Source organism: Photinus pyralis, unplaced genomic scaffold (assembly GCF_008802855.1).
Source record: "Photinus pyralis isolate 1611_PpyrPB1 unplaced genomic scaffold, Ppyr1.3 Ppyr1.4_LG5, whole genome shotgun sequence".
NCBI classification, from domain to species: domain Eukaryota; kingdom Metazoa; phylum Arthropoda; class Insecta; order Coleoptera; family Lampyridae; genus Photinus; species Photinus pyralis.
The window spans coordinates 37,435,002-37,450,288 of record NW_022170596.1 but is presented as its reverse complement, the minus strand read 5'-3'; the positions used below and the strand labels follow the sequence as shown (position 1 = coordinate 37,450,288).

Here is a 15,287-nt window from a genome sequence, read left to right as displayed (position 1 = left end):
TAATATCAAAATTATCTAAAACTTTAATAACTTCTTCAACATTTCTTCCATCGATTTTATTTGCCATGATTTATTACAAAAAAATTTTATCAATATTATAACAAAAAATTTAACTAATTTTATAACCATAAGGAAGTGTATTAATATTATCAATTAAATACCTTTTATCGTCATAAGGTGAAAGAGCAATTTTATTTAATTCTGTTGTATATAATTTTAATTTTTTAGATGTAATATTATATACTATTTGATGATTTATTTCATTATTCATTAAACAATTCTTATACATTTCAAACTTAATTTTTTTAATATTACACTTCTTAATTCCTTTGCAGACTTTCTTTTCATTTATATCATTTCTAAACGCATACATCTTAGATCTTAGTCCAACAAATTCTCTTAATGGTTTTCCTAGATATTCATCTTTAAATAATCCTGGAACTTTTTTATTTACTTGAGGAATTCCGTCTATTAAATAATCTGATGTATCAAAATAATCTAGATTATTTTTTATATCTTCATAAATATCTTCTGTTTCAATAAATACTATAAATGAATCGGTATCTGTTGCTAGTAATTTTATTTTATCATTATATTTTTTCTTCAAGAAATTATAATAAAATTTATACATAAGTAATTTGGATAATTCTAATACAACAAAACCACCATAAATTGGTTTATTTAGTTTTATTTTAGTTTTTATTTTATGAAGTAAAACGACATCGTCATCAATTATGGTTCTTGTTTCATAGATTTTATGTTCATCAAATTTTACTAATGAATTTATTAATTTAACATCACATCTTTTTCTAACATTTTCCATTTGTTTTCCATAAACCGCATTATTCATCAACTTATAAAAATCTTTTTCAAAATCATTTTTAGCTTCTTGTCTTAATTTAGTATTCTTATCAATATATGGTTTTAACCATGCTTTTTGTTCAAATGATATACAATTAATAATCTTTTTAAGAACTATTCCTTGTTTAATACATTCTTTCAGCATTCTATAATCAATTACATAATCTTTCTTTGATTTAAGAGTGTTTATTAATTTAGTATCTTTTGGAAGATTTCCAATTTTCTTATTAATTAATTCTTTTTGAAAAGGAGATAGTTCATCATAATTCGGTTTATAATGTTCTGGTAACATTGGATAATCTTTAAACTTTTCATGTAATTCTTCTGGTATATCTAAATCAACAATAAATGTATACCCATATTTATCATCATCTTCTAATTTTAAAATTTTTTCTTCAGTAAATCCATTAGGTCCATTATGATTAGTAAATTTTCCTATTGGTAAAGGTTGACTTAATGAATGACCATATAAATTGTTTGCATCCAAATATAAAATATAACTGATGTGTTTCTTACTATTATATATTCCTATTTCCTCAGCTTTTTCTCTACTCAATTTAATTGTTTTACAAGTTTTTTCATCATAGAAATAACAATTATTTGCTAATGCGTGTCTGTGTGGAATCATAGATATTCCGCCTCTAATTCCCTTTTCATAAATTTCATATGTTTTTTGATCGGTAATTAATTCCAATTTTTGTCTTGTTTCTTTTAATGATGCAGCATCAGCTAAATTAGGTGCAGAAATATAATAAACCGGATCTAATTTATAATTATCGTAACAAGTTTGTCTAAAATTATCAAAAACATCTTTTAGTAATATTGTATCTAATTTTAAATATAAATCATGATATTCTCCAAAGTTTTTACAATTAAAATGTTTATATACTTCATTAGCAAATGTTAAATCATCTATATTTTTATCATTAAGAGTAGAATACCAATCTTTCTTATTTAACGGAATGTTTTCTCTAAATTTAGAATAATCATCAACCCATTCATAAGGATAAATACCTTTTCTTAAAACTAAATGTAAATCTTGTTTTTTAAACTCTTTCAATATATTTTGAAATTTTTTATAATCAATTACTTTACTTACATTATTATCACATTTCTTACATTTAGCTTTTAATTTTAAAATATTATTTTCATCAATTGGTAATATAGTAATATTATTTATTTCTTGCTTTGACCTACATTTTGAACAATAACAATCATTTACTTCTGCTAAATTATTTATCGCTTTATCTAAACTTGTGCTTATAAAACGAAATGAATCAATAAACCTAAATTCTATAATTACGTTTTGCTTATCGCCTTTTTTTTTAACTATCATTTTTGAATTACATTCAGAACACCATTGAATTATTTTATTCTCTTCTTTTGTTTTACATTTTTTACATATAGATATATCATTTTTTTGATTATATTTATCAACAATAACCTTTTTAGAAAATGTAATAAAATTTTCTTTAGTATTTGGAATTATGTTAATATCTTCATCTTCATCTTCATTTTCATCTTCGTCTTCACTTAATTTTAATATCCATTTTAAAAATAATTTTGAATCATATCTTAAATTATGAATTATTATTGGAATAAATTTAGGTAATTTTAAATTTAAATTACATTTATTACATAAAGCAGATCTATATTGTCCATTTACATGATTGTGATCTCTTACTTTGTATACCTTTTTTCCATCAAATTCTATACCACATATACCACAATTCGTAGCATTCATATAATTATTTATATCATCAATATTATTCCACCTCATTGGTATATTAGTTTTTCTTATTTTATTATATTCTTTTCCAAGTCTAATTAATTCTTCATTAAATTCTTTCATTAATAAATCTACATTTTCATTTCTAATTAAAGTATTACAATTTGAATAAAAACTAAAACTGTTTGGAATATGTTCATGAATATGTTTTGATGATTCTCCTATTTTTTCACTTATTTTCTTAAGAGTACATTCAAAATCAAGACTAACAACAAACGGATGAAATTGTTCAGCTCCATTTGAAATATATTGTCTAATACTGTTTCTAGGCATTTCAATAATAGTTTTTTCATGTACACAATTCTCAATATGTTCATTTAATTTGTCTCCACTATCAAATACTTTATGGCATTTCATACAAATAGACATACGCTGATTTCTTTTATGGATTTGACCACTCAATAAACCAGATATATTTTTTATTCCCACAACATGACTATTATATAATAATAAATTTACATGTTTTTCTACTGTTTTATATTTCCAGCTTGTATGTAATAGTTCAAAATTACTGTTATTAAATTCATATACATTAATAGATATATTAAGAAACTCTTCATAAATTTCGATATTTTCCTTAGTTATTTCTACAGGATAATTCATTTTCAATTCTTCATATTTTGATATATCATAATTAGTTGGTCTATAAGGGTGATTCTTTCTATCAATTGGATTTAAAATAGATTCTAAACCATATTCAAAACATCTTAAGTTTTCTTTTTTTAAACACTTAAATTGTTTGATTTTATTATTTTTAATATTAATACAACATTTTTTATTTTTAATGAATGGTGGTAATTCAACATATGTTCCACCACGAAGAGGATTATATTTATCAGAACACAAATCCACTCTAATGATTTCATCAAATACAAATTTAGTATTCTTTGCATTAAAAGATTCCATCTTGCCTATTATATTATTTTTAGATTCTTCTACAACACATTCAATAACGTTTGTTTGGTTTAATGTTATATAATGATTTTGAGAATGAGAATGATATTTATATAGTTCATTTGTGGCATTATTTTTATATTGAACAACAGCTATAAATTTAATGTTTACTGATTTTTTTTTATTTAATTCATTTTTAATAAGATTAACTACTTTCTCTTTAATGTTATCAAAGAATAATCCAATATCATATTTTCCAGATTTACAATAAATTGAATAATCTGTAACCATATTTCCCCAAGCTCCTTTTGATCTTATTATTTGAACATCATCAACTTCAATTTCATTAAGTTCATTTCTATCTTCAAATGCTTTTTTTCTATATTCTTTTGAATTAGATATTTGAAAATCATAATCTTCAAAATTTTGAATAAATTTATCTGCTTTACGTTTTCTGTTAATTTCATATTGTGTAGAAATATTATTTATTAAAATTTCTTTTCCCATTCTATACCATCCTTTAATACCAAAAGATTTTGCTAACTGTCTAAGATCAACAACTCTCATTGAATTCAAGTTATCCATTTATTAGAAAAAAATTTTATTAATTTTTTTTTAAATAATTATTAGCTTGACATTTTTTACAAATATAATTATGACCATCACTATTACTTTTATTATTATGAAAATTCTCTAACGGTTTCTCTATTTTACACACAGAACATTTTTTAATTTTATTTAATCTTCTCCTATGAATATTTGTTTCTATATGTTTATCTATATAGGTTTTAACAATTTCTTCACCACATTCACATTTTAGTTTTTCATATATTTTATCTTTACGAGAAATATAATGATCTCTAACACAACCTTTACACCATCCTCTTAATCTATCCTTAGTTCTATTATTTTTATCAAAACATTCTAAAGGTTGTTCTTTTTTACACTTAGTACAAATCTTATTCATTTATATATATATAAAATTTTATTAATTTTATTAAGAAACTTTTGATAATTCTTCTTTATAAAAACTTCCAATAATTTCCTCACCTTTAAAATCTTTTATTTTGTATGTAATCGGTTGTGTATCTAAAACATTACTAATAATAAAAATTTCTTTGGTATAATTCGGTGTATAACCTCTCTTAAATGTTTTTCTTTCTACATATATATTCTAACTTTATCACCAACTTTATATTTTGTAGATTTATCATAACTTTCTAAAGGATACAAGTTTTGTCTTACCCTTTTTTCATTCTTTTTTAAACTAGCTTCAGTTGGTGTCATTTTAATACTCGTATGAAATGAATTATTATAATTATAAATTAAATCTTGTAAAACATCAATCCATATTTTAGTCTGATTAGCCGTAAAATATCTAAACATAAGACCTCTTAAGGTTCTATTAAATCTTTCCACTATTTGGGCCTTAGTTTCATTTTGGGTGGTAAACCAATGAATATTATGTTTCTTAAATAATTCCTGAGTGGTTTTATTAACAAACTCTAATCCTTTATCACTTTGAATCTTTTTAGGAATTCTTTCTCCTTTAAAAAGTTTATTAAATGCTTCAGAAATAAATTCACCAGTTTTCTTTTTAATTGGAATACCCCAAGCATATTTTGAGAAACAATCTATAATTGTTAAGATATAATTGTAATGATTATTTTTTTGACTTAAATTTCTCATATCTACCAAATCTATTTGCCATTGATCATCAATTCCTTTAACATAAACTCTTCTCCTTGTAAATTTTCGTATTATAGGTTTGTGTAAAGTATAAACATCTTGTTGTTTTAGAAATTTTTCAACTTCCCTCTGAGATAATTTAGTTTTTCTCATTAAATCTTGAATACCTGTATAACCCGTTTTCGGATCATAATATATTTCATTTAGTGTTTTTTTTTAAGACCTCCACCATTATATTTTTTTCCGGGAGTTTTTATACCATTTCCAGCTATTTTTTGTACTATCTTCGCGCCTGCAGCTCCTGCAGCACCTAATGCAGCTGCTTTTGCGGCTGGAATAATAAAAGGTGCCAATGCCGCTAAAAACGGTAGAAAACCACCATTTTGCTTTAATTGGGGAGGTGATAATTCAATATCGCATCCTTTTTTCTCTTTTTTAGCTTTCTCAATGTTATTAATTTGTCTTTGAGTTAAATTAATTTTTTGATTAGGATTTTGAAACTTTAATCTCAACGAACATGAACTTTTATTCTGAAAACAAGATTTTAATTTCTGTTTCTGGTTATCTGATAAATAAACGTTATACGGAATGTAAGTTGTCATTTATATACAGAAAAATTCATTAATGTATGTTAAGTTGCCTAGAAGTTAAATCGTGAATCAAGGTTTATCATGTGCTTTTCCTACTTATTTTTAGTAGTTATATAAGCACCGTATGAGAATGACACAAAAAATTATTCATTTTAATCAAGTAATTCAAAGTTATGTGAATGGGGCAAGTAATTCCTGTAGAAGAAGTAATTATTAATTGCAGGTAAGTTTAATTTTTTAAAATATAATTTAAACATTTGTTTTTTCAGAAATGCTGCAAAAAGTTGACAAGTGTGTTAATGGCTGTATCTTACAAAATTTAGTTTACATTTTTAAAAAACTCAAGACTGAGAAGAGGACATATTCCATATGGTTTTTGAAACAAGACATCCCCCTGACTTTAAGAGAAGATTGCGAAAGTTTTATAATGATTTTGTTATGTATCGTGTAAACTGCTAAATTGTGGTTACAATTTTTCAAGGTTTTTACTTATTTCCGCAATATGCAGATAAGTTATCAAAACGGCAGATTCTGCCGTTTTCTATAAATAATTAAATATCGTATGATAAAAATATTGAAACTGTATGAAAAGAAATAGGATTAAAATCAGGATTATGTTCAGATGGATAACTTTCTTTAAATTTAATTTCAAGTAAGTCATTTTCCTTAAAAGGTATATATCCTACTGTATTACTATATTCGTCACTATTCCTACTCATTAATAATTGTTCTACTTTATTAATATAAAGTGAAATTACACTACTATAATGCTTATTGGAACTGTGATAATTAATCTTTTTAATTTTACCATTTGATTGTAATCTGAATACATCAGGATGTTTTGTAGATTTAAAACTGTTATAATCATAATATTCCATTGAAAATACAAAAGGAGAACCAGAACTAACTTTATTATTCCATGTTTTATTTGTATTACTGTATGTAATGACATCCATAGCCGAAAAATATCCGTTTAAAATCAATTGAAAATATCGATTAGACGATTTGTCTATATCCTTCAAACTTACATATAAACCGTTATCACTTCTATGAAGAATATTATCCAGTTTACTTGAATCGATTTGACTCATTTTAAAGGTTCTGTTATCAACATATGTTTTATTTACGGCGTCTAATTCATCTTTTGGATAATCAACATTAACAATTCTTTTATTTTTAGAATTATAAACATCGTTTTCAAGCGTCAAAGTTTTATCTTTAACCCAACCACCGGTGACAAGAGTTTTATCTATTTTATTATCATTTGGTATAACTCCAGATCCAATTATTCGATATTTATCTTTCAAATCAACTACACTATAATGATCGTGAAAAGTTAATGCTTTTTGTAATAAATATTCCTTATTAACAACATCTTTTGGATTTTCAGGACTTTTTACATTTACCAGTTTTCTATCAGATATATCAAAATCACCATCATTTGTTAATTTAAATCCAATACCGGGAGATCCTTTTGAAGATTTATTTTTTCCTCTTCGATTTCTTGGTATATAGGACATTATTATTTATAGGTGTAAAATTACTTCTATATTTCATTTCGGGATTTTTTAAATCAATTGTAAAGAATGAATGTGGTTGTTGGGTAGCTTTTGCATACATTTCTTTAAGATTATCCAAGGAATGTTCACTTAAAATTAAATTTTGTTACAAGATGGAAACAAAATTATATAATTACATTGTAATCTAATATCCTTAGGTACTTTAAAATAGGATTGAGTTAAATAAATTACGGATGTGTTTCTCTTTCTACCTCTGATGAATAAATCTTTATCATGGATTGATCTTTTATAGTAACATAATCATCAAAAACTATTAAATTTTGTTTATCCGGATCTAAATCATCAACATCTACAATATCTTCAGGATCTGATGAAAACTTGGAAAATATTACATCTTTTAAACTATCGTTATTATAAAGATCCTGTAAGTTTCTGTATAATGGTTCTTCTATATCTTTTGCATAAATATGTAAATTGTTAAAACAAAGATATTCACAAATTAAATTCAATAACAGACTTGTCTTGCCACACCCTGAATTTCCACAAATTAGTAACCTAAAAGGCCACTGAGGAGCTAATTTATTTATATTATGATACTCTTTCTCATTAACATTGTAATTCTTAATTTGTATTTCAGCGTCCATTTATTAGCGTACAATTTTTGAAACTAGCTTCTTAATATTCAAACTAGCTTTAAAATTTTTAAGGTAGTAAATGGATAATCAGAAACTAATCCGAAGTATTTTGAAAAATAGAAAAATCATAGATCAAAAAATTAGAGAAAGGAAAATGAGGGAACAATTAACGGAAGAAGCAATAGAAAAATTTCATAAACCTATTATTAAAGAAAATAAAAATCAATTACAAGAAATTGCTAAAATAAATAATATTCAGCAAAATCTGTTAAATTATCTTGCTGATCTACCTATAATAGAAGAACCTGCGTCTCAACGACCTATAATAACTGAGGCAGAAGAATCTGTTACATCTCCACCAGTTGATCGAGAAGTACCTAGTTCTAAACCTCCTATAATACTCGATGTTAATAAAAATATGGATAAGCCTGTGTTAACAACTCTTAAACTCGAACTACCGTCTACATTTTTAGAAATTGATAATCTTGATGATCGAAACAATAAGATAAAGGAAGTTCTTAATAACGTGAATTCAAATCATATGGGCCACAAAAAAATAGTAATGATTTGAACAAGAAAGCCCAGGCAGAACGTATAATAAATGCATTACGATCTCATAGAATGGTACTAGAAAATATTAGAGACATGCCTAATAATTATCAAACTGGCGCGTCAATTTTTTTAAATCCCAATGAAATGGTTGAAAGAATGGATATACTTATTGCATCAAGAAGAGCCGGTAATGATTGTGAAAATATCTATAACGAAATTGTTGAAATATTAGATAAATTATTAAATTTAGGATTAATTACGAAAACAAATCATAAGAAAATATTTTCTTCTATATAAATGCTGATATCAATTGATTCTGATAAAAGCGATTTTGAGGTAAATTATGCCAATAATCCTATTAAATTAACTCATTATAAGGAAATTGCTTTAACAGGTGCATCATTGTGGTATTCATGGTATAATATAAGTAAACAATTTGATAATAATACTTTTAAATATTTTGATGGCACTAGTTGGATTACATTAACAATACCGGATGGAAATTATGATGCTGAGGGTTTAAATAATTACTTACAAGATTTATTTTCACTTACTGAAGATCATTTACCTTTTTTATTTGATACAAATGATAACACAAATAGGTTCATCTTAGCTATAAATGATTCGAAATATAAAATTGATTTTACAAGTGGTAAATTTTCTAAATTATTGGGTTTTGAATCAAAAATATATGAGGAAAAAATTAACGTAGCTAAATACATAGGAAATATAACTAGAGATGTAGATCGAATTTTAATTCATTGTTCATTAGTAAGTGGATCTTATAAAAATAATCAAAGTTCGAATATTTTATATACATTTTCACCAAATGTTAACCCTGGATCCTTAATAAATATAGAACCTTTTCACCCAAAATATCTTCCTTTAGATAGAACAGATCATATTTATTGTATTAGAATACAAGTTACTGATCAATTAAATAGACTCATTGACTTCAATGGTGAAAATTTAGTTTTTGAATTATATTTGCGGTAATAAATGATAATCACGAGAACAAAACAGTTGTATCCAATTAAGTATGGTATGGGTTTAAAATATAGAAAAGATATAAGAGGTGGTAATATTTTTAAATATTTAAAAAAATATGGATGGCCAGTCTTAAAAACAATTGGTAGAGTTGTAAAAAATAATTTACCTGAACTTTTTGGAATTGCAAAAAATATTATTTCAAAACGTGAAAAAAGACCTGCATTCAAAGAGGTTGTGGAAGATGTTAAACAAGATCCACTACTAGCCAAAATTTTAAACAAACCATTACACGAACATTTTAAGGGTTCAGGTTTAAATAAAAATTCCAAACAAATCATAAAGAAATTAATTGCTGGAGGAGGATTAAAAAGATTAGAATAATTTTCATTATATAAATGGAGATACAAAATGACTATTGGAACTTAACAGAGTCTGTTGTTATTGATAGGAGTACAAAAAGTTATCAATATAATGAATTTAAAGAAAACGATATTTCAAACATTTTAGCCAATTCTAATTATGAAATTACTATTAAGAAAGGAACATGGAAATTGCTTTCTAAAGCATATTTACATGTAAAATCGAAAATAGATCCTGCTCCTCGAGGCGGTGTAGTAACCGTTTCTAATAATGGTTTAAATGATTTTTCCTATGCTATACTAACTTATGAAAATAGGGAAATTGAAAGAATCGATAACTTAGGAGTCACGTCAACAATTTGTAATTTGACCGAATTTTCTGGCGATGTTAGTGATTCTGTTGCAAGCTCTCTATGTTGGTATATGGATACTTCAGATAAGGCTGATATAAACAGATTTGAAAATTCAGTTGATGCAACTCAATTGAAAGCTTCAGAGAAGATTATTACAGATATTTTAAAACAAAATGTAAATTTTAATAAAGGATATGCAGAAAGATTACAACTTACAAAAGATGGGAAAATATTAGAAAAATTTATACCTTTAAGTAAAGTTTTCAGATTTTGTAGAGATATTCCAAAAGTATTGAATGGTGAAATAATTATTAGATTACGAAAAAACGATTATAAAAATATTTTACACGCTGTTAATGATCTTGAATATGGTTATAAAATTACCTATTTATCAATATGGATCCCTGAAGTCGAACCGTCATTACAAATTAGAGAAAATCTAACAGATTTATTAGCTTCAAATACAACTACACAATATGGTTTTAATTATGTAAATGGTTATAGATCTACATTACAAACGGCAATTGATGGCACGTGGAGAATTACAAACACGCAAAATAAAGTTAGCGGAATTTATGTTGTATTTTCAAAAGTAGGAAGAGAATCTAATTACAAAAATTCGTTAATGATATTTGATAATATGAATATGGAAAGAATTTATATTAATATTAACAATAAACAATTTCCTACTAAACCCTTTGAAACTAATTTTAATCCTAAAAATTTAGATTATATGAGATTGTACGTTGAGTTTTTGAATGCTGGATTGAAGAATGATATGGATGAAGGTACTTGTGTTTCTTATAAAGATTTTGCAAATTTATACCCAATAATCTATTTTGATTTGACTAAGGAGGAAAAGGGCGATCTTGAGAGTACTTCTAGTTCAGAGCTTGTAATAAATTGGAAATTGAGAGATGCTCCGACGGAAAATTATTATTTATACGCTGTTGTCGAAAGTGAAAAATTATTGAATGTTAAAATTCTAGGTAAGGAAATTTTTATTGAGTAATAAAATTTTATTATAATAAATGAATCTTTATTGCTTGAAATGTAAAAGTAAAACATCCACTGATAATATTAAAAATGAATTAAGTAAAAACAATAAGCCAATGGTTAAAGGTAATTGTACTGTGTGTAAATCTAAGAAAAATTCTTTTTTAGCGTCAGGCAAGCTGACTTATCCGCGAGCGTATGGAACGGGTATAAGAATACCTGGAAAAAGGGGTTAAGCAATATAGAAATTGAAGACATTTTGAAAAATGAATCAAATTTTCGAGGTGTTTTTGCGATTGATACATTACCTTCAAAAATTTTAAAAAATGAATGTGGTATAGTTAATTTTCAACGTTATATTGATTCGGGGAGTCATTGGGTTGCGTACTTTAATAATAAAAAATATGTTTATTATTTTGATAGCTTTGGACTGTGTCCACCTAAAAATATACAAAAATATTTGGAAACCTCTGGAAAAAAAATTATGTATAACTCTTCACAATTACAAACAAATGACTCAATGATGTGTGGATTTTATTGTATAAACTTTATTAAAAGATTAAATAAAGGTGAAAATTATTATGATATATTATATAGTTTTGAACAAAAACCTAGTGATTTTAATGAAGATAGAATATCTAGGTATATAAATGGATGTTTACCTTGAAAAACAAATTTATGTTTATAGAAGAAGTTATAAAGATTTTTCAAAATTAAATTCATTATTATTTTTTACCAAATCAGTATTTGGAGCATCTGGTTTAACAGCTTTTGCTTTTTTACCATTAGCATCACTTTCATTAGGTGTTATAATTGTTGAAATTATCGAAAAATCTATGAATATTGGAGAGAAAAAAGAAGTTTTTAAAATGGGATACAAATTCTATAAACAACTTTTATTAGAATTCAAAGCTGGAAAATTAAAAGAAGATGATGTGTTCATTAAAGAAACTGAATTTATAAAAAATTTAACGTATTTGCCAAGAGAGAAATACGTTAAGAAAATGAAATTAAATGGTTATGCAGAAACTGTCTAAAACATTAGTAGGTGTTGTGTTACCTTTTTACCACTAAGAGCACTAAAAAATTTTTAGTGCATCTTGTACTTCTGGTTATAAGTGAGGTTATCAACTTAAAAATTTGGGACACTGGTGAAAATCCGTTAAATTTGATAAAAACCTTTGGTTTACAAAGTGAATTTTGAAAATGGTTTTTATTACCATCACACACCTTGGATATAATCTTTAAGTAAATTTTAAATTAGTTCCAGTATTTGTTATGAAGATATCATTATTGGCTAAACAGTCTTTGCAATTCTGAAGAAAATTATTTTTCATGAATTGATTGTAGAATCTTTGTGGTAAAACACATTTGAAATCATTAGTTTCTATTACTATTCTGTCTCCGTAATTTATTGTGCTGATATCTATAATTTTATATTGTTTATCGACATCAAGATCTTTGAAATTTATGAAGGATTTACGGTGAGTTTTATTATTCAGGGTGAAAAAATCTATTGTCATTTATTATCGAAAAATTTTTAATAATTATATAAGAGGTTTTTTTTTTTGAAATTTTGTTATATGAGGGGTTTTTTTTTTTGAAATTTGATACTGCATGAGGTGTTTTTAAGTATATATGTATAACGTTTGATTCTGGATCTGGTTAGACTTCATCCGAATAATCCAAATAATTGAGGGAAATAACGATTTTTTGTGAACAAAATGGGCAAAAAGCAAGTGATTTCGTTGAATTGTTTGGATGAAGCGAACGTGGCGCAGAACCCGCGGATTACATACTACTGATGCTTTAATTTACCAGGCAGTAGTTTTGTTTTCTACAGTGTGACACATCTAAAACGGCCCACCCTTAATAAGAGGGAAACCGAATGTCATATCACCACGCTATTTCCCCTCTGCTATCATTTTCCCCACCACTACCTACGTCAACATGGTACCCTCTATCAATTAAAATTAAAATTCCTATTCATTTGTTTAAATAAGATGACATTCTGATTTACAGTTTTGAAGATACGGACAAAATGATACTTAAAAAATTGCTACCAAATCGCGTGATAATTATTAATAAATCTGAGATAAGGGTCATCAAGGAAGTACTCAAAAAGCATAAACTTTTGAAATTTATGATCTACATACCCCTTACAGGGCCTCGCCTCGTCACAATATCTTCAGTCCCAATGCGAATTTTTACAGGTTGTTTGGGGGTACAGCAGGATGTCTATTCGACCTTGAGAACCGTGTGCTAACTTGGAGGGGAGCCAAAAACCCCTTAGGTGAAATTGCCTCATTGTAATGTAACAAATCCATTTAGAAACCCTATCTCATCCCATACCAAAAACCTTTACGTTGCACACAATGAACGCGTAGATCAGGTACCTACTTTAAAACTATTAAACTTTAAAGCCTTGTTTTCATTAGTAGAGTTAGCGGCCGAGTAATCTGGCCAAGTACTGACTATCCTTCAAGCTTCACCAATGAGAACGTCGAGTAGAGTAATCAAGTATGAAAGTAATAGAAGCATAAAATTTATTTATTTCATACTGTCCGCTATACAGTACATTACATCATTCATTTGAGTCCGGAAAGTGATCTATTACATCACAATGCCGGAAAGTGTTGCGTAGCAACTGATAATTTTCTGACAAGAAGAAACGTCAAATTTATTTAAGACGATAGCTATTTACATTATCATTCGAAAGCTTAAGACTATTAATTATACAATTAGAATTCTCACTAATTTTAATAGTAGACACACCCCCATCGCTGGGGACTGTAGTGGTGGAAACCTGTTGCCACCTTATCAACCATAATCTTGGGGCGAAAATTGCAACAATTTCTGTACAAGTTCAAAAAATTCACTCCATCGTACTTATTAATGACTGTAAATACGTCTACGTTACGTCTACCGTGAGTTTTTGTGTCCTGATGAATCCGAAATTAAAAAGTTGTACAATTAGGTGTCATCTAACCGTTACTAGAAGGTAATCTTTTGTAGGTGCTGTCATCTTGACATATTTGGAAATGTTTTCATTTATTATGGTTTTGCACATTGAATATTTGGACCACAATGTAGAACTAGAGAACTTTTTGGCCTAGAATAGGTATTCTATTAGTTTAAGGAAGGCTTGTTAGCCCTAATTATTTTCTTACCGCATCCAAAAAGTTAGAAAGCATGAAGTTTTCGTTCACATTATTATCCTCATTGTACCTTTTTTCGCCAAGCACAAACTATATAACTGATACTGATTTCTGGGGATGAGATTTTCTACAGCTTCTTCACTTTTTGAACAAGTCACCCTTACAAATTCACCACCAGAAGAACATGCGGCGTCAATTTTTTTTACAAATAGGTAAATGAACAAGCAAAACAATTCGTGCGTAACTATGCAACGGTACCGGATTCAAAGGTGATGCGACTAAAGATGACATGTGTTATGTAAAAGAATCAAAAGAAATCTCAAAATTGAGACAGTATGAAATAAAATTTTGTACGATACACGGCCGTGAAGTGATCATTAAAGCACTCGTTTAGAAATTCCGAACTCGGCTCCTTCGTCGCCTCGTTCGTAAACATCTAAACTCGTACTTTAATAAGCCACTTCCCGGCCTTATAACGTAAATAACTATTACCGAATATGTAAATTACGTTACACATGATTTAAATAAAAATAGCGAGCGTAAATCATTTTCAATACATGTATATACATACGTATAGGTAACAGCATTATTTGCATTGAATATGCAAAAATATTTGATTTGTATGTATAGAAATATCTTACACCCTGCAATGTAAAACGATGTCAATGTGACATATATCCGTGATTGTAATTTTTTAATTGGCCAACTTTCAAGGTCAATTTCTTTTTGGTACTAGGACCAAAAGTATCTACTTTTTGTACAGTTGCCATGGTGAAAGCGATTAATCCGCAAAACGTCAATTTTACGTACCGAACACTGTCACAAAATAGCGTCTTATTCAGGTGGTTGGAGAAAAAAATATTTTTTAATATGAGCTGTTAGGGTAAGATGGCTCCGTTCG

General features: G+C 26.8%; 1 long non-coding RNA gene across 1 annotated transcript; it reads left to right on the top strand.

Annotated features, from left to right (window-relative positions):
- Nucleotides 1–5,781: 5,781 nt before the first annotated feature.
- LOC116171958 lies at nt 5,782–6,726 on the top strand. Its single transcript, XR_004145562.1, has 2 exons — nt 5,782–6,046; nt 6,093–6,726. It is a non-coding gene; the product is annotated as an uncharacterized LOC116171958 (long non-coding RNA).
- The last annotated feature ends 8,561 nt before the right edge of the window (nt 6,727–15,287 follow it).